The 12,677-nt window shown below is 36.8% G+C and overlaps 1 protein-coding gene across 1 annotated transcript in view; it reads right to left on the bottom strand.

The window, feature by feature from the left end:
* LOC128017541 (basement membrane-specific heparan sulfate proteoglycan core protein) overlaps positions 1-12,677 on the bottom strand; it is a 1,082,135-nt gene that overhangs the window by 952,821 nt on the left and 116,637 nt on the right. The gene's annotated exons all lie outside the window — the stretch shown is intronic.

Here is a 12,677-nt window from a genome sequence, read left to right as displayed (position 1 = left end):
TATCTCTCTGTCCTCTACACGTGTACTGACCCTCATCAGATGTAGTTACTGCTCTGATAGTGAGAGTGTCTGTGTTTACAGTGTAACGATCAGACGACTGTAACTTTACACTGCCTTTATACCAATCATATCTCCAGTCAGGTGTCCAGTCATATCTCTGGTCATATGTCAGGTAACTTCTCTGTCTCCAGTCTCTGTGATCAGACTCAATCTCACACATCAGAATCACTCTCTCTCCAGTGAATACTGTTTTGTCTGGAGTCACAGTCAGAGTAGATCTGGGTGAATCTGTGAAGAAAGACAAAAATATGAAGTGACTCAAACAGCTCTTTCAGGGGAGAATATTTTATAAATGAGTTATAAATCTACAAAATAATTATTTATGTCATATTTCACAATATTGTTTCTGTTTTATTTGTGTACTGTCATCAGTTTTCTCATTTTAGTTTTTTTGAGGAGGCTCTGGTTAAAGGTGCTGTAGGGAACTTTTGTACAAATATATTTTTTACATATTTATTAAACCTGTCATTATGTCCTGACAGTAGAATATGAGACAGATAATCTGTGAAAAAAATCAAGCTCCTCTGGCTCCTCCCAGTGTCCTATTGCCATTTGCAGAAAGCCATCTGCTCCCGGTAAAAAATAACCAATCAGAGCTGCAGTCCGTAACTTTGTTTGTGTTCAAAATGTAGAAAAATGTATATAATAAGCGAGTACACCATGAATCCATTTTCCAAACCGTGTTTTTAGCTTGTCCTGAATCACTAGGGTGCGCCTATAATAAGTGTTTATATTCAGACTATTTTAGATTGCTTCGGGGATACCGCGGCGGAGTAACCCAGTACCTTTGTGATTCTTCATAGACATAAACAGAGAAGTAGTTCCGGCTACGATGTTCTTCCACAAGACGCAAGCAGTTCTGTTTATTAACCGCTAGAGCGTCAAAAGTTACCTACCGCAGCTTTAAGTCTTGAAGGATCTCAGGAATCTCAATCCACTTTATTTTTCTTGTAAGAGCCATTTATGAGTTTAATGTTTCTGGTTTATGGTGTCATTCACTTCTATTTTTCTTCTAAAGCTTGTTTTGCTGCTTGATATTGTAAACTGGTGTCACCATATTATATTAAAGGTGCAATGTGTAATATTTACAAAGATCTATTGACAGAAATACAATATAATATACATTACTATTTTTTCAGAAGTGTATCAAGATCTTATAAACCGTTATGTTTTATTACTTTAGATTGATCAGTTTCTATCTACATACAGCACGCGTCCCGTTACATGTTTCTACAGGAGCCCGAAACACACAAACTGCTCTACAGACTGTGTTTCATCACATCACACAAAACACTGACACAATTATGAACAAGTACATTAATATCCACAATAACATTAATTTCATGAATAAATAAGTAAATATAATTCCTGAATTGCCCTTTGTAAAGAGATCTCAGTGTCTCTGCTGTGTGTCACGGCCAGCTCGTTCTCGAACGTAACATAAAATAGGATCACACTTGCACAGATGGTTTGACTTGGAAGTTCGTTTATTACAATGAAAAATAATCCATTACAAAATAATATAGCATAATGTCTAGGGGTTTAAATAAAGAAATCATAATCCAAAAGGTAAGGAATGTTGACAAAGATAAACAAAAGCAACGGTTGGAGCACAAATGACTTCTCTGGAGACTGCCATTCCCCAGAGGAAAAAGTAATGTGAGCTGAATTAGTCCAGCATTTATTCTCTCCACAATCAGTGAAAATCAGTCAGCAGGGGTGTACAGTCAACCACACCCTCCCAGGTCATTCCGCCCCCAGCAGGGAAGAAAAGGTAGTACAGGGTCGTAACATGTGTTTATGGAGGACATCTTTACCTGCATCAGTCAGCGTAGTTTCTCTAAAGAGAGATGTGAGCGGAGGACTGAGCAACTTCACTAGATCCCGCTAAAATACACACTGCACCTTTAATACATGATCTGAATCATGAACACACTGCTTTGTAGTGCACACAGTTTTACTGTCTCCTGCACTTTGTTATTCTTCTGCTTATTTCTCTACAGTGTCTAATGAACCAGACGTCTCACACATTCACAGAAAAATAAGGTTCATAACATCCTCTGTGTGTTCTTTCAGGAGAGCATCCGTTATATATCTGTTAGTATTGTCTTTGTTATTATTAATGTGTAATCATAATCATTAATCATGTCATTGTTCCATTTAATCAAATAATCATTTATTATGTTTTATTATTTAGTATTTGACTTATTTTTCTTGCTCTTGCGGTGCTTTCAGTTATTGTTTAACATGATTGTTGGTTTCAAGTAAGAGAATGTGTCCATGTCAAGGTTTTTAACATCACATGTTGATTTTCTTTAATACAGTTCTAGCTTCACGGCTGAATGTGGTTTTGTGAACTGGTTTTGGGATCAGACAGGACAAGATGGATGTCTCAGGATCTGATAAAGTGACTGGATGGAGATCTGATCTAACAGTCACACGCTCAGACAAACATCTGAATGTAGAGTTAGATCAGGAATGGACTTGAATAAGATCCTCATACAGAGAGCAACAGAGACCAGAACAGAGATATTCATGATTCTGCTTAATACTGAATTATGTTAGACCCTTATGATTTTACTCGGTTCCTCACTATATACATTTAATGTTTTAATTACAATGAATAAACAAAGAAATTTGAATGTGTGATCTTCTGGATTCATCATATTTGATGTGCCATAATCAAATTTCATGTCAAATTAAATCTGTCTAAACTTTCATTGATCTACAGATGATACAGTAACTTTCTACAGTTATTATTGTTGTATTTTTGTATTGTGATATATTGTGACTCAACATATTTGTACAAAAGGCTGAGATTTAATGACACTGGTCCCTCTGTTGGACATTTACAGCTACTGGACTGTCCTTATCTTTATGCTATTGAATTACTTTATTTTGTTCAGTTTCTGCCTCATTGTATCTACTGTATATTCATTATTGTTATTATTGATCATTTATAGAACCAGACCCAGACTGATGTATGAAGCAGAAGACAACAGTTAAGAACTTTATTGTGGACATGGACCAAGTGATTTATTGTTGTGTCTGAACAATCTGTAGCGGTTGTCACTTAGTTTAAGATCCGCACCTCAACAACTTTCACACGATATTGTTTCCTATTAGAAGTCTCTCTGTAATGAAGCGCCTGATGAAAGGTGCTCTGGGTTTTAAAGATGCATTATTACTTATTCTTTTGCTGTTTATATTTTTTCTTTAAAGGGGGGGGGGGGGGGGGGTGAAATGCTATTTCATGCATACTGAGTTTTTTACACTGTTAAAGAGTTGGATTCCCATGCTAAACATGGACAAAGTTTCAAAAATTAAGTTGTACGTTTAAAGAAAAATACTCCTTCCGGTTTGTCACAAGTTTCGGAAAGTTTTTTTCGAGTATGGCTCTGTGTGACGTTAGATGGAGCGGAATTTCCTTATATGGGTCCTACGGCACTTCTCCCGGAAGAGCGCGCGCTCCCGTATAGCAGAGCACTGAGAGCACAACAGACATTCACTGATCAGAGCGAGAGCGTCGCCAAATGTCACAAAAGGAGTGTGTTTTTGGTTGCCAGGGCAAGACAACCCTGCACAGATTACCAAAAGAAAAACAGCATTAAGGGACCAGTGGATGGAGTTTATTTTTACAGAGCATCAACGGAGTTGTGCAAGTGTTTGTGTTTGTTCCCTGCATTTCGAAGATGCTTGTTTTACAAACAAGGCCCAGTTTGACGCCGGATTTGCACATTGTTTATTTCTTAAGGATAATGCAGTCCCAATGAAAAAGGGTCACAATCGTGTGTTGGAACCGCAGGCGGTGAGTAAAACTGCTTCAAATATCTCTGTGTTGTTAACTTAGCTATCCGCGTGTAAGCACATCAAGTAAACAACATGCGATGTTGTCATCAAACTGCACTTTCCACATGTACAGCTTAAAAAAAAAAAAAGACGAAATAAAGTGGAACCGCTAAGCAAATATATACAGTTTCAGTACATACCACATAGAGATGTAGTTGCTGATGCTGCTGCTGCTCTTGTTAAATTTCAGCCTCTGGATCTGATTCTGGATCATAAATATACGCTGAATCTGACTGTTAGCCATGGTTTGTTTTGGTTGGTTTTCTAATGCCACAGCTTCCAAACGCTCTCAACGCAAAAGCCTACTCGCGCTCGTGATTCTTTAGCTCCGCCCACACGTCACACCTCAAGCCGGTCGTGTTTTTCCGGGAAAAATCGGTACAGATTATCTTTCTCTTATGAATATAATAAAACTAAAGACTTTTTGGAGTTATGAAGGATGCAGTACTACTCTATAGGTACTCAAGATTAACAGGATACTGAGTGAAAACGAGCATTTCTCTGTAAATCCAGAGAATACAATACAATGCACTGTAAAAGTCATAAGTCAGCAGAAATGAACACATTTGAGCATCATTAAACTGTCTGTGAATGAATCTCAATCTCACTTCAGCTGCTTCAGTTTCTTTCTGCAGTGGAAACATCAGTTTAGTTGATATTGATTCAATTTAATTGGAAACAGTCCTATAACGTCTTCTCAAATTATTACATTTTATCCATAATTAAGTTAACGTAATATCAAAGATGATGCATACATTAAATAAGGTTAGAATAAAAAAAAGCCCTTTATTTAGGCAAAAATTACCTGGAAATTAAACTAGATTTTACTATGCATTAGTGAACTTGAATCATATAAAATGTAATTTCTTAACTAAACTGAGGCCAGTGAAAAGCTGAGTTGTTAGTAATTGTGTAAAAGCTGTAGTCACAGAGTCTCTGAGCAGAAACATGAATGTCCAGCTCTGTGTGTAATCATAGAGACAGAGACTACAGTAAAAGTAAAGAGAGAGACTGTCTCTCCTCTGAACACACACTGATCTGATCTGATCTCACTGATTTGTATATTCAGTCAACATTTATGTTCTTTAATCCAGATATCACAGTGTACAACATTTAAATAAACTTTCAATATTGTCAAATAGGTTTCTTTATGAGGACAATGATATTAAACTCACCCTTCACTGAGAGAGAAACAGATCTTGATTGTGATGAGACTGATCTTCCATCTATGTGTCCTCTACACGTGTACTGACCCTCATCAGATGATTCAGATCGTTTAATAGTGAGAGTGTCTGTGTTTACAGTGTGACGCTGAGACGACGGTAACTTTACACTGCCTTTATTCCACTCATATCTCCAGACACTGTGATTAGACTCAATCACACACGTCAGATTGACCGTCTCTCCAGTGAAGACAGGACTCTTTGGATCTACAGTCAGTTCAGGTTTGGATAAGTCTGTTAAGATAAAAACATAAAGTGACTCAAACAGCTTTAAGAAAATAATTATATACTGTTTTATATTAATATCAACTTTTACAGTATGAATATTATACATGGCTCTCAGTGTTTTCTGGAGGCTCTGGCTCCGTCTCGTCCTCAGACAAACACCTCTGACTCGTCATAGAAAGCAGAATGAAGCTCCTGCTGAAGGAGAGCTGAACACCTCCAACTACAACCTCATATGAGGAGACACTGAATCTCCATCAACTTCAGCAGACTTGTTTAAGGACTTTTATGTTGGAGTGTTTTTCTCATTGTTTCTGTGTTCACTTCCTGTTTCTCTTGTTGCCTTGCCTACCTTGTTTGTTTCCATAGTTACCCTCCTCTGTTCCCATGGCGACTCATTGTCTACACCTGTCTCTTCTTGTCTATATGATCCAGTGTTTCTCTTCTTTATTGTCTGGTCTGGATGTGTGCTGCACATTTGTTTCAGTTCCTGTATTTGGTTTCTCTTGTTCATTGCTGGATTTACTGTGTTGTAGATCTAGTCGTATTAATTCAGCTTCAGCAAGAAACTCATTCACTCGAGGACCATCGAAGACTTTCTGGACATTTCTGATCTAACTGAGCTGCCTGACTTTCCTCTCATTGATTTCTTCTGCCATGAATCAACAAGCGTTACAATCTCCACTGATCTGTGATGATCCTGGAGGATCTCTGAGTCAGTTTCTAGAATGACACTCTTACACTCTTTGTGTGACACTGATGTTAAAGAGGAGAGATGTGGAGAGGAGACTGATGTCTCTCCTCGTCTGATTCACTGCAGGTTTAATCTGATTCTCAAACAATCATGACACTTACTGTCAACAAGTCTGTTATTGTCTGCTCTCTTTAATTTAACAGTGTTTTATATTTTATGCTGAGAACTTCAGGAGCTTCTAGATTCATTGTCACAACTGAATCTTATTCTCATGTAGTAGAGAGAGTTTAGGAAGATGATGATATTAAACTCACCCTTCACTGAGAGAGAAACAGAGCTTGATTGTGTTGAGACTGATCCTCCATCTATGTGTCCTCTACACGTGTACTGACCCGCATCAGATGATTCAGATCCTTCAATAGTGAGAGTGTTTCTGTCTACAGTGTAACGCTGAGACACTTGAATATTTGAGTTTCCTTTCCACCACTCATATCTCCAGTTATTATAATAAGGTGTTAACTCACACTTCAGTCTCACTCTCTCTCCAGTGAATACTGTATTGTCTGGAGTCACAGTCAGAGTAGATCTGGGTAAATCTGTGAACAGAAGAAAAGAAACTCTGAATATCTGACTTCATGTAGTTGATAGTGATGCAATTGTGGTTAAAATGCAGTATGTTATGATTAAAGTTGTAATAAAATATTATTACCCATTTTTTTGTTTTGTCAATTCAACTGGATTTTGAAATGAGAAAGTTATTAAAACCTTATTGAATTGTTGAAACATTATTATTTACTTTCAGTGAACATTGATTGATAAGGTCATAGGTTTTACTTCATATAACATTTTCAGTAAGTTTGTAGAGTTGTCTTTGGTGCCAAATTGAGTCGAAAGCTTTTTTTTTTTTTTTTAAGTCAAAACATGCATATATTTTACCTTTATCTTGGTTAACATATTTTTCAATTAAAGTATGTAATGTATAGATGTGATCAGATGTGTGGTAATATGGTAAAAAATCTGATTTAAAAAATAAATAAAAATCACTCTCAAAATGGCCATAGTTGAGAAAAAAAATCGAGTAGTTTGAATCACTGGATATAGCTGTCGGTCATTTAATATTTATATTGTAAAACATAAAACATTGAAAGTTAATATTAACTCAAATTAAATGTTTTACAGCTTCATGTTACCTCGCTCTCTTTAACGTTAAACTGACGCTTGTTTGATCTGTGATCAGTAAACCCCGCCTACTTTGATTTGATTGGTCATCTCAGTCATTTTGACATTGATGAGCTGTTACAAGCCGCTCCTTTTATTTTATTTATTTATTTTTCAAACAATTTCACACATTGCATTTGTTGCTACATGTTGGGAGTAGCATATTACAAAAGTGACAAGTTACACAATATATTACTTTTTTAGCAGCCAAGGACTACTACTATAGTACACACCACGGTTCAAAGTAACCTACCCAACAACTGCTCAGGAAAAACAATAGTGATCTATTGTGAAGAAATGAACTCCCAAGAAGCAATAGCTTATAGATAGGGCTCCATTCCACCTCCAGCACCAGCACCACACACCTGACAAGGATTATGTGAACGCTCCAACTTTAGATGACAGGGCAACCATTCTTCAAACTGTGGGTATTTAGACTACAGTTACCTTAAGCAGACAAAACTTGACAGTCCCGATACATTTGTACCTCAATTTGAAATGTTCCTTGTACCAAGAGAAAGGGGTTTAACTCTCAGCCGCAAAATGATGAAGAGTAGAAGGTATTTACAAAATCAGTTCCCTTTATATCTTCTTTAGAAATGTCAATATTAAAGTCACCCATAATAATACTGTTTTTGTTCATCTGGTTTATACTGAAAAGGAGATTATCAAAGTGGTTTCTAAATGTTTCCTAGTCAGAGTTTGGTGATCTATATATTACTCCAATGATGCACCACTCACCGTTTTAACTTCTAGGAATAATGAATCAGTGTGGTCATCATCAACTGTTAAATCATGACGCTCCTTCACAGAATAATGAGAGAACATTATTACATACAAGCATACCCCTCCTCCAATTCTACCCTGCCTATTAACACAATACAGTGAGTATCCATCTATTTTATCAATATCTAAGAGGGTTTGCTCACTCATCCATGTTTCACTACAACCGATAATATCAAAACTAGCAAGAAGTGCAACGAGATCGTCATGATGCTTTTTAAGACTTCTAATATTTAGATGCATTACAGAAAATTAAAAGTCATTGTTTTGTTTCAGATCTTCCGGGTTGTAATAATCACATCTTGTATTAGTAGAGGTACAGAGGTTATGTTCAAATGTCTATCACACCCATTGTTTTATACCAAAATTATATTTCGGTTGCAGAAATACATTCCATGCAGAAAACCTAGGACCATACTCTTCTTTTTTTTTTTTTATTGAGGCACCCTGTGTATAAAAAAGGGGGGTTGGACATCCATCCAAACATTCACAATGTCCAGTTACCTACTCTCCATTTAGGATGTAACTTACACTCACCTAAAGGATTATTAGGAACACCATACTAATACTGTGTTTGACCAACTTTCGTCTTCAGAACTGCCTTAATTCTACGTGGCATTGATTCAACAAGGTGCTTTCTTTAGAAATGTTGGCCCATATTGATAGGTTAGCATCTTGCATTTGATGGAGATTTGTAGGATGCACATCCAGGGCACGAAGCTCCCATTCCACCACATCCCAAAGATGCTCTGTTGGGTTGAGATCTGGTGACTGTGGGGGTCATTTTAGTACAGTGAACTCATTGTCATGTTCAAGAAACCAATTTGAAATGATTCGAGCTTTGTGACATGGTGCATTATCCTGCTGGAAGTAGCCATCAGAGGATGGGTACATGGTGGTCATAAAGGGATGGACACGGTCAGAAACAATGCTCCGGTAGGCCGTGGCATTTAAATGATGCCCAATTGGCACTAAGGGGCCTAAAGTGTGCCAAGAAAACATCCCCCACACCATTACACCACCACCAACAGTGGTAACAAGGCATGATGGATCCATGTTCTCATTCTGTTTACACCAAATTCTGACTCTACCATCTGAATGACTCAACAGAAATTGAGACTCATCCGACCAGGCAACATTGTTGGTCGTGTTGTGTCTTCACAAATGCTTTGCTGCATACCTCGGTTGTAACGAGTGGTTATTTCAGTCAAAGTTGCTCTTCTATCAGCTTGAATCAGTCGGCCCATTCTTCTCTGACCTCTAGCATCAACAAGGCATTTCCGCCCACAGAACTGCTGCATACTGAATGTTTTTCCTTTTTCACACCATTCTTTGTAAACATTAGAAATGGATGTGTGTGAAAATCCCAATAACTGAGCAGATTGTGAAATACCGGCCCGTCTTGGCACTAACAACCATGCCACGCTCAAAATTGCTTAAATCACCTTTCTTTCCCATTCTGACATTCAGTTTGGAGTTCAGGAGATTGTCTTGACCAGGACCACACCCCTAAATGCATTGAAGCAACTGCCATGTGTTTGGTTGATTAGATAATTGCATTAATGAGAAATTGAACAGGTGTTCCTTTTTTTTTGTGAACAATTGCTTTTATTAAGCAGACATTTCAGTACAATACAAAATGTGAGATACCAATCCAGACTGCGGCCATTCCCCCCACCCACCAGAATGGGGAGTAACACAGCGACTAGCTAACACTTTTTTGCAGGAGTTAGAGCAGCTAAAAGTAAGTCTCTCTTTTGCGGAGAAAGTGACAATGTTGAAAATTTATTTAAAAAGAAAAGATCTGGAGTCAAAACCACATCCTTTTCTAACATGAATGCTGTATCATGAGCAAGCTGAGACCAGAAAGAAGAAAGTGCAGAGCATTCCCCCCCAAAATTTAAATATGTACCGAGTACCCCTTGGGGACATAAATTGCAGTTTGGGGAAGGTGATATGCATATAGAAGCGTTTTAAAGGGGACAGATAGAGTCTGTGTAATAATATCCAATGGATCATCTGATGATTTGGATTTTTTGAGGATGATATGATTGTCTCCCAAATTTGACCCAACACAAAAATGAAGAGGGAGCAAATATGACTTTGTCCAATTAATTTTGTACCCTGATAGATAACTAAACTGGTTATATAAATTTAAAACATGGGGGACTGATAGAACTGGATTATCTAAAAATAGCAATATGTCATCTGCAAATAAATATATCTGATGTAACGTGTTTTTAACAGAGATAGGAAGAATAAGTTCTGATTGACGTACAGCTTGAGCAAGAGCTTCTAGAGATAAAGCAAACAGTGAAGACGCCAGGGTGTCTCTTGCAATTGGAAATAATTGTGAACTGATCTGACCAGTAAGAAAGATGACTGAAGGATTAGCATAGAGGATTTTAATCATATTTATAAAGACAGAGTTAAAACCCAGGTGATCAAGCATTGACCACAAATAGTTCCACTCCAAATGGTCAAATGCTTTCATTGCATCTAAAGAGAGTATAGCAGAGGGAGAAATCAACTGATCAGATAAAGAGATTATATGAAGTAGTCTTCTCAGATTATCTGAAGAAGAACGAGACTTAATAAACCCTGTTTGATCAAGATTAACAAGTTTAGTCATAAAACCTTCTAGACGACTTGCTAAAACGTTTGCATTTATTTTAATATGTGTACCGATTAGAGAAAGTGGTCGGTAACTAGAACATAAAGTAGTCTTTATATATATATATTTTTTAAATAGGAGAGATATAATGGTCATGTTCATATTCTGTGAGAAGCAACCTTGATCAATCGAGTACTGCATCATATCTAGCATAAGTGGCCCCAAGTCTGACCAAAAGGTCAAGTAGAATTCAACTGGTATGCCATCTATTCCTGGGGATTTCCCCTTGCTCATAACTTTAATCAATGATTCCAGGGGCGGATCTACCGGGGTGGCATAGGGTAAATTAGGGGCAAATGCCACCCTAAAAGAAAGCTTTGCCACCCCTGCTGTCATCCCAGTTGGCAGCAACAAATTAAAAGTTATGGCTAGTTTGAAAATTTACGGGAGCGAATCTCCAATGTCTGACTGCAGTGAATGCAGCAGCACGAGAGAACAGAGCAGCAAGAGACTATAGACCGTATGCAAGAGACTGATTTGTTTGGAAAACTTTCTTAGTCCGCACGAAGTGAGGGTAGCATGAGATAAAAGGAAAAAAGGTATTATCGGAATGTATAAATCAAAAGTAGAGCTGTACATTTAATCAAACCTCGATATGGACTAGTGTCTGTGAATATTAAAGGTGTTCAGTACTTTCGCTCCCTGCACGCAGAGTATGCAGTCTGTGTAGGGCACCAACTCCCAGAGGGGCACCATCCCAGTAGCTCAAAAAAATAAATTAAATAAAAAAATAAATAAATAAAACCTTCCTCCATTTTCCCATCCGCGCTCGCGAGTTAATAATAATAATAATAAAGTTGGCTTGACGTTGGACGTTTGAGAGTTTCAAATCTCTAAAGTTACATGTGATATTGGTATACACTTTTCTAACATCAGTAGCATTTGAGGAGAAAGACTTACAGTCATAAAAACAACTGTAATTGTTCATCTAGGTGTCAGCTATAATGCACAATTGAATTGAATGTTGGATATTTATTAAAATAAACTGTAAGTCATATGTAAATTATGCTACTATTTCACATGGGCTTAACTGCAAATTTGAAACTCAATAGCATTTGAGGAGAAAGACTTGCAGTCATATAACAATTATAATGTGTTCATTTAGCTGTCAGCTACAATACACACCTTATACATCTTTAATATTTATTCAAATAAATTATAAATAATTTAGATAAAAATAGGCCTGTTTATCACTTTCAGGCACATTCCTGGAAAGTTAATTTTTATTATTATTTTTTTTATATTTTTTTTTTATATATATTTTTTTAAGGTCCCTTACGAAAATTACCCATGGTTTTAACAATAACACCACAAATCATTGTTCTTGTTGCCATGGTAACTGCAAAACTTCAAAACTTCAAATAATAATTTATTAATTTATTATTAATTTACAAAGTAATATACTGTAATTTTCTTTTGATGTTGTTGTTGCTATAAAAACAGACCTAAGCCATCAATAGCCAGGCAAATACAAAATAAACAATTTATGTACATGTTATTACAAATGCCATGTGATTGCTGCTGCTACACTTACAGGACGATCAGATCCTTGTTTAGACTACTGACCAAACATTTAATTCATATTCACTTATTCTTTCATTTTTGGACACCTTTTTGCTATAGATGACACAGCCTTTATAATTTTTTCAACAAAAAATGTGCATATCACAACCCTTACAAAAATAAACCATGGTTGTATCATAGTAAAACTGCTTAGTTTCCTTTTGCATGATTTCTGAATGCTTGAGACTATTAAATAGAGTCATAAATGTTGAGAGCTACAATTGTCAGCTAATAAAACCTATGCTTCAGGGACCATATTCATATAACATCTAAGGCTAAATGTAGCTCTTGACTGGTTGAGTTAGATGATGATTAACACTAAACAGAAGAAAATCAGTTGAGTCTCCACAGCTGGAAATGACACTGGCTGTTTAAGTCTTGTGTTTCT

This window comes from Carassius gibelio, chromosome A7 (genome assembly GCF_023724105.1).
Source record: "Carassius gibelio isolate Cgi1373 ecotype wild population from Czech Republic chromosome A7, carGib1.2-hapl.c, whole genome shotgun sequence".
In the NCBI taxonomy this organism is placed as follows: Eukaryota; Metazoa; Chordata; class Actinopteri; order Cypriniformes; family Cyprinidae; genus Carassius; species Carassius gibelio.
Note: the sequence above shows the minus strand (reverse complement) of the source record. Positions and strands in the feature narration are given on the sequence as shown.